Here is a 12,840-nt window from a genome sequence, read left to right as displayed (position 1 = left end):
ATTCAGGCATAATCTTCTCTTGATGAAGCCGTGCTGGATGTCCTGTATCACCTGCTCGTCCTTCATGTGCCTTAACATATCTTCCAGGATGATCTGTTCCACAGTCCTCCCACGCAGAGGTGAGGCTCACTGGCCTGTAGTTCCCTGAGTCCTCCTTCCTCTTTCTTGTAAATGGGAGTGAAGTTGCTCTTTTTCCAGTAACCAGAGATTCAAAATAAATGATAATAACATTCCCTCCTGTTCTAAAAATCCATCATATCTAAACAAAACTAGAAACAGGTGTGGATAAAGAGAGGAGATTTTCTATGTTTTTAGTAATTTTTTTCTCCTGCTCTTAACTTTTGAACTTTTAAGATGGAATTCACTTTGAACTTTGTTTTGGTCACAAAAAGAAAAACAGTTATTTTGAATATCCCGAATCAAAATTCAAAACGCTTGTTTTGCTTTTTTTAAGTGACATTTTGTTTAAAATTTATTCAGCTTTATTTTACAATTGAGAAATTTTTTTGAATGAAGCTTCGCCTTTGGGAGTTAAGCAGAATGCCTTGTCCTTCTCTTCAGCATTACTTTTACAATTTCCCAGTTTGTCTGTGACTGAAAATCGAATTGATTCTGCAGGTGACTATAGAAAGATGCAGTTTTTCAATGTATGGTACTCAACCTACTGTATATGCCCTTTTGATGTGAGAAAGCAAGGCCATTGATGAGCTTAGGCTCCATGAACTGGAAGTCCATTAAATCTTGAATATATTTCTACTTCATTGATATTCAGATGAAGGATACAGGATTGAGAATGTAATCATGCTCATTGTTTTCATTTTCTGAAGAGAAAAAAAAATACAAGAGCAAAAACTTCTGCAGAAAATCTTGGTCTATTATTTGAATTTATCATGATTTTCATCAGATAAATCTTGTCTGCTTTAGGAAGCTCAGATAGCTGCCTTTCAACTTTGCACCGTAAAAGGAGTTTGCAGCCTTAGTGGGACTCCTGCCACATTCTAAGAAAAAATAAAGAGATATAGGCAATGCCTCACCACCACAAGCTATTTTAAATATTGACTTCTTCTGCATCGTGTCTGATAGATTCAATAATGGAAAACAGTTAAAAATGAGATAGAATTGAACACAGATAGACAGACCCACAACAGAGTGTGATCTTCCTGCACTGATCGAGGATCTGAGCTTTTTGAAGCCAGAGTGATTTGGAACTGCTTAGCAAGGAACTATTGACTGAGGAGCCCTTTTGGATGGAAAACTATTGTTCAGTAAAATTTTATGATTTCACGACTTTTTAACAGGAAGAATTTTAACAGTGAATATTTCATTCAAAGTCTTCTTTATGAAGTAGGTGAGCAGAGTTTTCCATTTCTCCACAGACTAACCTGTGGTCTAGGAAGCTTTCTCATCTTTCACCTACTGGAAGAAAAACAAAATCACAGCTTGGGTTTATTAACAACGCCCCACATTTGTGAATCGATCTTCCCACATAAAATAATGAAAGAAAAAGAAAAAGATGATGAATTTTCAGCTTAATTATGATTAATGTTGTAATGTGGTTTAGAGTAGCTTCTAGTGATAATCATGACATCTCCATCTCTGTCTAATAGAAGGAATCCCCTCCCTGTTGTTCTGGACATTTGACAGCAAGAAAGGCTTCAAGGTTCTTTTCAGTTCAATTTCACTGCCATAGCAGGGCAGTATGGGCAACAAAAGTTTTCACTGCTGTGTCATCTGACTCTCATCCTCCATGGCTTTAGTTTCAGAGTTAGAGGATCTTCCACCAGATGAAAAAGAGTGAGGAGATCAGGACTTCCTTCAGGTATTCTCTGGGTTCCTGTATGCTGTCTTGTCTCATCCCACTGCTGACAGGAGGCTACATTCCTATTTGTGGTAGGGCTTCCTTCAGTAGCTTCTCCTTAGAGTATAATCCAGCAGTAATAACTGCAAAATTGGGTGCATGGTAGCAGCCATCTGCATGCTGCATACAGCATTAGCCTGGGAGCACGTGGAAGGAGATACAGATACCAAAATATCTAGTTATCAAAGCATTCTCATTACATTCCAAAGTCTTATCAAAATCCACTGTAATCCTCCTTGCCAGGATCTTCCTGCCAGATCTTTGCTTTATAACCTATGCTAATAGATATGAAGAACTGTGTTTCACCCCACATTGGATTTTAAATGCCTTCTTTCTTAAAAGCTGTTCTGTGTCAGGACCTACACCAGATATTACTTGATGGGAAACCAAAGCGTGACTTCTTGATATATTTTCAGAATATATCTAACTGGAGGCCATTAGGCTTTTCTGCCTCTACAAGCATAAAAATATCCTGAGCTCCTATAATCAAATGGTATAAACTTTTCTTAATTTCATCCTTCTTCCCCAACACCAGAGACAGCTTTTTCCTGATCGTGTGTTCTTTACACTTCAATCTGTGTTTTCTGCCAAAGTCAAGAAAACTTCATGTCAATTAGCACAAGCCAAGGTCAAAAAGCAGAGGATACGAGCCCAAACAAAGTGGAGAGCCTTTTCAACATACCTTATATCCTAAAGCTTCACACTTTGGAAATCGTAGGATTTATTCTCCCCACTTTTTCCAGTGTTTGGACTTGATAAGAAAGGCGATGTTAAAAAAAAAAAAAAAAAAAAAAAAAAGATGTTAAAAAAAAAAAAAAAGAAAGCCATGTCTTGAAAGGTAACAGTTGCTCCCTGTGTGGTAGCGAACTCACATAACTACAAATTGATGTCAGCACACCATTCAACCAGCGGGGGAGGGAGCACACTCAGGGACAAATGGTATGAATCATTCCGCTTGTGAGGCCCAGTGCAGAACGCCATGTTGTCTGAGCAGCAAAATGGCAGATCCAATAGCACTGAATTTTTGTAAATCTCACACATATTGGATGTGCCATGTAATCTTACTATTGTAGATGGAAGGAAAATAACTTATTTGGGGTACTTATGCCCTTATTTTTGCCAGTTTTTTTTCAAGAGACAGTGTCCTATTATAAAGTCTGTGGCAGCCATAAGATTGGGTATGTGTTTTTAACTTAAAGAGTGCCAGAAGTGTGAATGACATCACAAAAAGAAAAGAGGTCTATGGTTCTTGGGGCTTCAAATCAAAAATATGATTACAAAAAGCTGTGTTCCAAAGATCAGCAACTCAATTTTAATATTGCTGTCTCACAGCTGAAGATCTATTTGACAAGCATACATTTTATCCATTAGTATCCCTTCATTTCCTTCCAGCAGAATAAAATTATTGTCATGCTCCTGAAACCTTACTGACAAACATTATAGAAAGGAAAGTAAGAGAGAAAGGCAGATAGGAGGATATGTAAGAATTGCAGTGCCAGTATGGCCAGGTACACGAGAATATTTATTATTTTATAACAGCTGAAAATAATTTGTGGGTATGCAAGATGTGTACATGAATAATTTTGTGTCTACTTAGTAATAAAAACTAAGCAGCATTATATATTCCCATAATGTATGGCAATGGTGAGGGGAAGTATGATATATGTCTCACACGTAATTTATTCCTGTGAATGCTAAAAGGTCTCATCCCCCAGCAGTGTATGTGCCTATATGCATGTTCAGAAACATAAAAGGACTTGCACTGCCCTGAATCTGCCCGGGCTCAGCCAGGTATTGCACTGATCTTTGTGCTAACGGGCAGCCCTCCCAACATCATGCGCTGTGTGGCGCTGCTGCATAGGCAGCTCTTCCCATCCCAGCATGGAGGGAACTGCGTCCTTCTGAGTTACACAGCCACATATAGTGGGGGAAGAGCTCTCTGAAAGGGAAATAAGCGGGATTGGGCTTCTGCATACACAGCCTCTCTCTCTCTCTCTCCTGCGGTGTCCAGCTATGATCTCCTGGTAGTGCTGGAAACAGAGAGAACAGACCCCATCATGGCTGCTGTGCTTATTAACATTGAGGTTCACAACTCAGTTTTATATCACCCAGGGTCAGAGACAGCAGCAAAACTTCTAAGCACCATCAGCAAAGCACGGCTCTTGCAAGAAAAGAGAAGAAATGGACAACCCAGCTGGTGCCAGCCCTGGGACAGAAGGCAGCACCTCCAGCACTTGCAGAGGTTGTGCTGGCTCTTCACATCCTCTCTGAGGAAAGGAGGTACATCTCACAGCAGAATGTACGGCCCCAGAAGGAAGTAGATGGTGATGAAAGGTAAAGGCTAAATCAACATGCAGGAGCAGCTCTGGAGCAGGAGTCCACCACCTTCACCACAGGCACAGGTACTGAACACCCTTAGGCTGGATGTCTACATAAACAGAACGGTATGAAAATGCACCAAAAGAGAAGTTACTACTGCTTGTTGCAGTTGTGAGCATTCTCATCATATCAGAGAGAGATGGGTGGCCCTTTTGTCAGTGAAAAGATAGTAAATCATGTTTAACTGGGGTTAACAATATGCCGATGCAAGAACTGCCTAGCACCAGGACAGCCAAAGGCTTCCTCTATAGAGCCCCTAAGAAGAAGTGAAGAAAAGCCAACTATTTGTCAATGTTATGCAAAGGTCTGGGTCTATGCTAGAGAATATACAAAGATGTATCAATAGATTTGAAAAATAAATAAAAGAATAAAATATTTTGGTTTTCATTTTTAATGCAAAGACTAATATTGCAGGATAACAAAAACATTACAGAAGAAGCAGCTGAGAGCACATCTTTAGGAACACCAGAAGCAAAATCTAAACTTTTCAAGTCATGAATAAGTACCCATGTTTCCTTTCCACAAACATGTGAAATAATTACAGTAGTTTATGATTAATAGTAGTTTATTATTATAATAGTTTAATAAGAATAATAATCATTTAGACATAGTTGCCATGATAGAAGAATTAAAGGAGTCAAGGTTTCTCAGAAAAGGCAAAATCTATTATTACATTAGGACATGAAGGAGGGCACATATGCTTTTAAGACTGCTTTTCCTCAGTAAAACAGTCAATCTAATAGAGGACATTGTATCTTCTAACAAGCTTTACTTCATTTTTGTTACATCATGCAGTTTTCTTTCTTCCTGCCAGACTTGCTTATATTTAAAAAAAAAAAAAAAAAAAAAAAGTTTTTCTTTATGTACAACATTTATTTAAAATTGCTTTAGCATTATCCTACAAGGCAGGAGGATAGGGTGATTTTTCCTCTACCATGACATCTTTCACTCCCAACAAACCATCACAACTCACTAATTAGCAATGAATTTGGAAACAAACTGAAACAGTGGGTACAGAGTACATGATGTGCATGTGCTTGCCATATGCTGATGTTGCAAGCACTGCCAAGTCTACACAGAGTTACTCAATATTAAAAGAATATTACTCATCTTTTACTGAAGTGCTCTGTGATTTCTTCAGTAAAGTTTCTGTAATCCAGATGGGAGTTGTGACATGGCTTAATAACAGATGCCGCTCTGGAGATAAAGGTGATTGTCAACATGCAGGCCACCCCACTTGGTGCCATTCATTTTGATCTACCAAATGGAACAGGAAGATAAATTTGTATCTACTGTGAATCAGCGGTAGAGATATTTTGTCACTATATTTATTGATCTTTTTATTGATGTACGATGTGGGTGGAGTTTCAGGGAAAGAAAGCTGCCTTCTAAAGTCTCCATCTATAAAATCATCATGTTCATCTGTGAAATTTGTATCAGACACCAAGAGCTACTGCTGCTTCTTTGTGGAGAATATGTCATTGTGCCCATTATTTCCCTGGTGTCACATATACACATTTCTTGAATGCCTTCAGGGACGGTGACTCCACCACCTCCCTGGGCAGCCTCTTCCAATACCACACCAATCCTTCTGAGAAGTTTTTCCTAATACCCAACCTGAACCTCCCCTGGAATGACTTGAAACAATTCCCTCTATTTCTATCACTGCTACCCAGGAGAAGAGGCCAACATCCATCTTGCTACAGTCTCATTTCAGATGTTTGTAGAGAGCAATAAGGTCTCCCCTGAGCCTCCTTTTCCCCAGACTGAACAATCTCAGTTCCCTCAGCCTCTCCCCAAAAGACGTGGGCTCCAGATCCTTCACAGCTTCACTGCCCTTCTGTGGACAAGCTCCAGGGCCTCACTGTCCTTGTAGCGAGGGGCCCAAAACTAAACACAGTACTACACAGTACTGTGGCCTCCTTGGAGCCAAGTATAGAGGGACAATCACCTACCTACTCCTGCTGATTACACTAGATACTGATCTAGATATGGCCTAGATATTTCTCCCACCCAAGGACAAAAACAAGGAAATCATGAAGCCATTTCCCAGAATGATCTATCTGGGTGCTTGAGATCAAAGGAAGACAATAGAAGAGGCAATCACATTCCTAGCTGCAGCAAAACTTCCCTGCCTGTCAGTTTACTGGAATGAACCACTTCAGATGGATCAACTGACCTGGAATTAGGTTTTACATTTTTAAAACACATTATGCCATCAGGTGAGTTAAACTGGCTCAAGTTACAAACATTGCTTGTCTTGTAATTCTCACATCAACTCAGAACCTCTTTTCCATTTTTAAAAAGTCAGACCTGGACTTTTCAGTTTAACATGATTTGGAATATGTGTGCTTAAAAAATGCTGGTGAGAGCTCTGTGTGAGACTGCCTGATTGTGATGCTGAGGACAGCATGAGGCCTTGCTCCAAGGCCTCTGCAGCCCTGAGTCTGCCTCCAGGCCACTTGCAGCTGTGCAGGGAACTCTGGCCTCATTTTGGCCACTAATGGTGAAACACAGTTCCTTTTTCAGCCTACTTCCTCTCCTTTTCATTCTCACAACTGCTGTCAGGTTCCGCCAGTACCTTCTGCTCATGCAGAAGGGAGAATGCCATTATGGTAGCATCTGTGAGATCAGCATCCTGCTTCAAACGAAACACTGATTTTGATCTGAAATCACCAGTTCTGCTCAGCTGACAGAATTCAGCTGGAGGGCGGAAAGTGAAGTGGGTTAGAAAGGAGTTACAGGTGGAAAATGAGATGAATAAAAAGGCAGAGCTACAAATTGGTTATATTTCCAAAAGTTACTAGTCAAGAAAAGACAACACTGAAAAGAGTAATACTGTGAAATGTGATCAATGCATTAAAGCAGCGTTACATATTGTGGATGTTAGACAAATACAACAGTAGTCTGAATCTGTAACAAAAGGCCAATATAGCTACTTTTCAACAGCAAGAATGTAGACATTTTTTTTCATATTCTTTAAAGGCAAAAAGGTATTTTATTATCTGATGTCATTGTTTGCTCTCCCAGAGCAAGATCTATAAGTATTTCTATTTGTGTGGGGCACAGGGAATGATAAGAACCTGTGAAACAGTCAGGTGTTCCAAATCCTCGAAATATGTCAACTTGTGGATGGGAACAGACAGCATAGGGGACTCAAAAAAAAAAAAAAAAAAAAGAAAAATCTGAAAGAAGAGCAGACAAAAAGCAGAAGCAGATATGCTCCTGTGGGCTGATTTCCTGTTGTGCTGAACCTTCCACAACACAGTATTGACATAAGTGGGCTTTTGCTATTATCTTGCCCAGTTTGCTCTTTAGGAAGTTATTATTGTGGATGGTACACTGTTAGGAAGTGTATAAAAGACAGGACTCTTGGGGAATAGTCAGATTTTCCAGCTCAGCATGGAGCTGAACTGTGCTATGGTCTGTGAATAACATGCTCACAACAAAGATCTCAAGCTCTGATGACTTTACTAGGGTTTCAATGAGCTCTTGCTCGAGAAAAACAGCCTTGCCTTAAATTGTGCAGTGTACACCTCTTGATTGAGAAAATCAGGATTTGATTTGGTCTTGGTTTTCTTTTTTTCTAAAGAAAAAAAGAAGGAAGAGAAGAAGGAAGGGAAGGATGGAAGGAAGGGAGGGGAGGAAGGGAGGTAAGGGATGAAGGGAGGAAAGGAGGAGGAAAAAGAGGGAGGGGGGGGAAGGGAGCGGGAGGGGGGGGAAGGGAGCGGGAGGGGGGGGAGGAGTGGAGGGAAAGGGAGGGGAAGGCAGGGGAGTGAGAGGAAGGGAGGAAGTGGGAGGGAGGGAGCGGAGGGAAGGAGCAGGACGAAGGGAGGAGAGGGGAAAGGAGAGGAGAGAAGGGACTGTGCATGCTCGTGGAGGGTGAAGTTAAATGTCTGAAGTTTACCACGACATCAGAAGAGCCAAAGGGGATCATGTCTGCTGAGGTTTTATTCTGAGGTCCTAGTGCCCCCCTCCGGCCATGTGCGCTCAGACAGCTGCAGGACTCCCCCTGAATTTTAATCCCATTTATTTAGGCAGTAGCGCACATAAAAGATACAGACCTACTTTTTCGAGTGACTAAGTCTCGGGTTTGGTGTGCTTCTGAATAAATACAGTTTCTGTCGATTTGTGACACGGCTGGCTGTATTTTCCGTGCAGAAGCTATAGTGAGGTGGCCGCGTCCTCCCGCTAGCGGTGAGGCCGGGCGCTTGCCTTGAATCAGAAGAAAGGCTTCAAGCTGACAGGACTCGCCTCCCTCGCCCTTCCTGGTCCCGTAGAGCACATTCCTGGCAAGCCCGGGTCCGTCCCAGGCCAAGCAGTGGCCTCAAAAATGAGAACAATGTACCTCTTGTTCCCAGAAAACATGTCAGTATTCCTGTCGTACACTGACATTTAAGAGTTTGTTCTCTTAGCTTCAGTAACAGCAGTTTGATGTTTAAAAAGAGGTATCAGTTGGTCTTATTAATACTATCAATCTTTTATTGCAACAAATTTGTGCTACTTCAAGTAACCTATTATGTTAGCACCTAACTAAGCAAACTGGATTTCCACACTATGTCTTCATCTGAAATGCAGTTACAATACTGTTACTTACTGCATCTCTTTCTCCTTCTCTCCTTCTCTTTTTTTCCCCAAGCAGTTACTTTAAACAGTATGTTTCTTAGGTCAAGAATTATATTTTCCAGCATTTGCAGTGCACCGTATTCCAAGTCACTAAATAGCAGTAATATTAATGAGTTTTCCCTGCACTTGTGCTAGCAAGTCTTCCTTGGAAGGGTCTTCATACCTTTGTATTCCTGATGCAGGGTGAATGTCTTGTCTCCATGGAGGGACATATTACTTTAATGATCACCTCACCACAAACAGAGTCTATGTGAGTATCAGCCCTCTGACCACTTCAGCCTTGTTGTTCCAGGTACGGGAGTCATTTGCTCTTTCTTCTTCTCTCATCTCTAAGTACACTTCTGTCCGTGTCAAAGTAATAATAAGCTTGGCTTCTTCCTCTACTTGGCCAAGCATTTTTGCACAAAAATGCTGTTAGCATTATTTCTTGCTGGTAGTTGCTTATATGATAAAATCGTTTATCAGTTGTCTGTGCTGAAATAGGCCTGTGTTTATTAAGTCAAACAGTAGCAAGCATCATTATTCCTCTTCACAGAATTCTGCTATCCTTAGCATCTTTAAAATGTTCCGGGGAGAGCTCAACATATTTTTGTTATGTTCACAGGGAAGTAATAATTTCAGTTGTCTTGGTGCTTCAAGGACTTACAGTCTGCACCAGGTCTACCTCCAGTGGATTTCACTCTCCATTTGTACTAGCAAAGCAATCAAGTCAGGAGCCTGCTGTGTGATGCTGTGTTTTACCTTGCTCTCCATTATGCTCTGCACTGTTCAGCCCTGAAGTCTGCAGAATGTCAGAGGGAAGAGAATGGGAGAGAGGAATGTAATTGCTGCTCAAGTAGCCAGTAATGCTAGTCAGGTTTTTTTTTCATTCAAATTTCTTTTTGGGGAAAAAAGGAAGAAAGGAGCGCAGGAAGGAAGGAAGGAAGGAGGGAGGTGAGGAAAGAAGAGAAGAAGGAATGGAGGAAGGAAGGGAGGGAGGAAGGAAGGGAGGGAGGAAGGGAGGAAGGGAGGGAGGAAGGGAGGAAGGGAGGATGGAAGGACCAGCCCTTTGCACACAGGTTATGATTCACTGGTTATTCTTGTAAGTGCCATTACAAGGAGAAGAAAAGAAGACACAGTGGAAACCACATGGAGGCCATTTCCAGCTTCTCTGTGTTTCTGCAGTGTTTTAGGAGGACTGACATTTTTCAAATTGCATGCTGCAGTCACTGTCAAATCCAATACCATCATCTGCTCCCTTGGCAAAGCTTTCCTCACTCTGACATCTCCTTCATGCTATTACCACATACCAGTATATCACAAATAAATTTTTCAGGCTAGCTGCCATATCAAATTCTTTCTCATTGTGGGTGGTCCTCCAGAACAGTAGGGCCCTGTCTGCATTTCCAGCCTTGATAGCAGACTGTTTACAACATTAGTATTCAGTGGTTTAGGGGTTTATTTCCTCTGCTGTAAATTGCTTGTCTAGACAGATTTGCAGCTCAAACCTTTGCAAAATTTACTAAGTTACTGATGTAATCCATTGATGAAGTACATTGTATTGTTTAAGGCAATCCTGTACTAAACAGTTCCCATTTTCCTTAATCTAGAAGGCTTGCAGACTGACCAACTGAAAGTTGTTTTGCTGAGAGATTGTCTCCTTTTCCTGAGCATGGTTTAGTTCAACAGCAGAAATATCTGTGAGTCAAGTGCTGTTTGCATCCCATGATTCTAAATTGCTTTAACTGATAACCTCTGTACTCAACAAACTTTGAAAAGAAAAAAAAATGGCAGAATTAAGCAACAGTAAAATCTAACCTGGCCTACATATTCAAAGCTCTTTGTGACTCCTCACCCTATAATAATAAAAGAAAGTTCAAAAATACCTGATTTTCTGCAAACTGGCATTTTGGCTTATTTGGGGCATGAGCAGGGAAGCCCTTTTTGGAAACAGTCCTGAGGGGTCTGCCAGGCTGTGCTAACATTTCACACAACACTTTTACCCCATAGCACTTGATTGGATGGTTAGGACACTCACCAGGCAGCAGTCCTCGCCCATCCTGCAGCCATGGCCAAGGACCTGTCACCACCAGGACTTCAGGGCTGAGGATGGCCAGGGTTGGTAGTAGCCTGTCCCTCAGAATGTGTCCCCAGCAATTGGAGCTGCAGGCTGCTTTTAGGCATTTTTCCATTGCAAGCTCAGGCTGGGCAAAAAAGCTAGGCACTTGAGCCAGGAGTAGATGCACCAGGCTGCCTGCACTGAGGCTGAAGGAGGCATGGGGACTAGGTAGCTGTGGAACACTGAGGTATTCCATTGCTCATATCCCAGAGACTGAAGGCACTGCCCCTCTCTGGGACCCTGCTGCTTCTCAGGACACTCCTACCCCTGACTAAATCCTGAGGTGGGCATTTTGCCTCCCTGCACCTCTCCTTCCTGCTCTATAAAACAGAAGCAATGCTGAGCCCTCTTACAAGATTCTCAGAAAACCACTGGACCAATTAACAGCACAGGAGCTGCAGGCAGTATTATTTGTATCATACTTTATCACTCACTGTAACATAACATAGATGCTAGGGAGGAAGCAGAAATCCTGAGGTGCTTGTCTTCTCATTCCTCTTCTCCCAGGCAGGGAAGAGCTCTGTCTTTTTATTCCCATTTCTATTTCCCTCTCAACCAAGGCCATTTGAAAGCAAGAGCAGCTGACAGATCTTTGGTGGTGTTTGACTGGAACTCAGAGGAGGACATGGCGTGCAAGATGCAGAGGAGGGCACAATTTCTTCTTCTTCAGGCTCAGGCACTAGTGGCTGAACACCCCTTCTTCAGTGGGCTGGCCAGAGAGGAGAAACCTCCCACAGCAGCCTTATGTCAGGGAGATCCTAGCCTCACATTATACAAGATAACCAGCCAGAAGTTCAAAGTGTGTCTTCTCCAACAGAGTGGCCAAGATAGAGCAGCAAGTGACAAGATCCACCAGAAATCATTCAGCTTCAGCAACAGTCTGCAATCACACATCACACACCATTCACAGTCATAAAAAAATCTGAAAAAAAAACAAGAAATTTGGAAATGCTCCTAATTATAGATTGCAGGACTTTTAAGCTTTGGAAAGAGTCTCCAGCATTTATTAAGCTCTGGTTGTGCCAATGCTATTCCTGTACTATGATAATTCCTGTTTATTAGATACACTGATATTTGTCTCCAGTGGCAATCATACAGATCTTCTGTCTCTGTGAGGAGGTTGAAAGAACGTTCTTTAACTTGAGTTAGGTAGTTCAGGCATGTTGCTGTCCCCATTCATCTTGCTGGGACTATTCATGCATGTAAATCAGACGTGAAGAGCTGTACATAGGCACAACATCAGTATGTATTTGGAACAGATAGGCAAGAAAAGGAGAGACATGCTGCATTTCATGCTGTAACAGAGAATACAGTGCTTGAAATCTATGATGCATGGGCACTTCTACCAATGGCAAACACAACCTCTGCACTCTATTCAAGCCTCTTATTGAATGAGCATTTCTCTCAGGAAATTCATTTTTTGGCTCATATGTAGTATTTGTCATATATAGTCCATATTTATTTGTTGAAGAGCTGCACAAATATCACACTTACCAGAACATAATTTAATCACTGGTAAACACATTTTTTATGCAGCAATGAACAGACCATTTCTATTCGTTGCTATTCAAATCAACAATGCTGAATGCCCTACACAGACATCTCACTTTCATTTCTAGATATTTTCTGCTTTCAGTCAGTTGCAGTTTGATTCAAAGAATTGTTTTACATTAAGTCTATCTTTTGCCTATGATCCTGCCTCTTCCAGCCCTTCTCAGACAATGCAGAGGTCATTGATAATCTCAGTATAGAAGTAGATATTTTATGGCTGCAGATCTCCAAAGTTCCAGCACTTACTTCCCATACTGAAAGCTTCCTTTTTTTTTTTCCTTCCTGCAGACTTCCTTGACTTTACAGAAGAAACCAGGTAGAAAAAACA

This window comes from Tetrao urogallus (genome assembly GCF_951394365.1).
Source record: "Tetrao urogallus genome assembly, chromosome: Z".
NCBI classification, from domain to species: Eukaryota; Metazoa; Chordata; class Aves; order Galliformes; family Phasianidae; genus Tetrao; species Tetrao urogallus.
The sequence above is the reverse complement of the archived record's forward strand: the minus strand, read 5'-3'. Positions refer to the sequence as shown.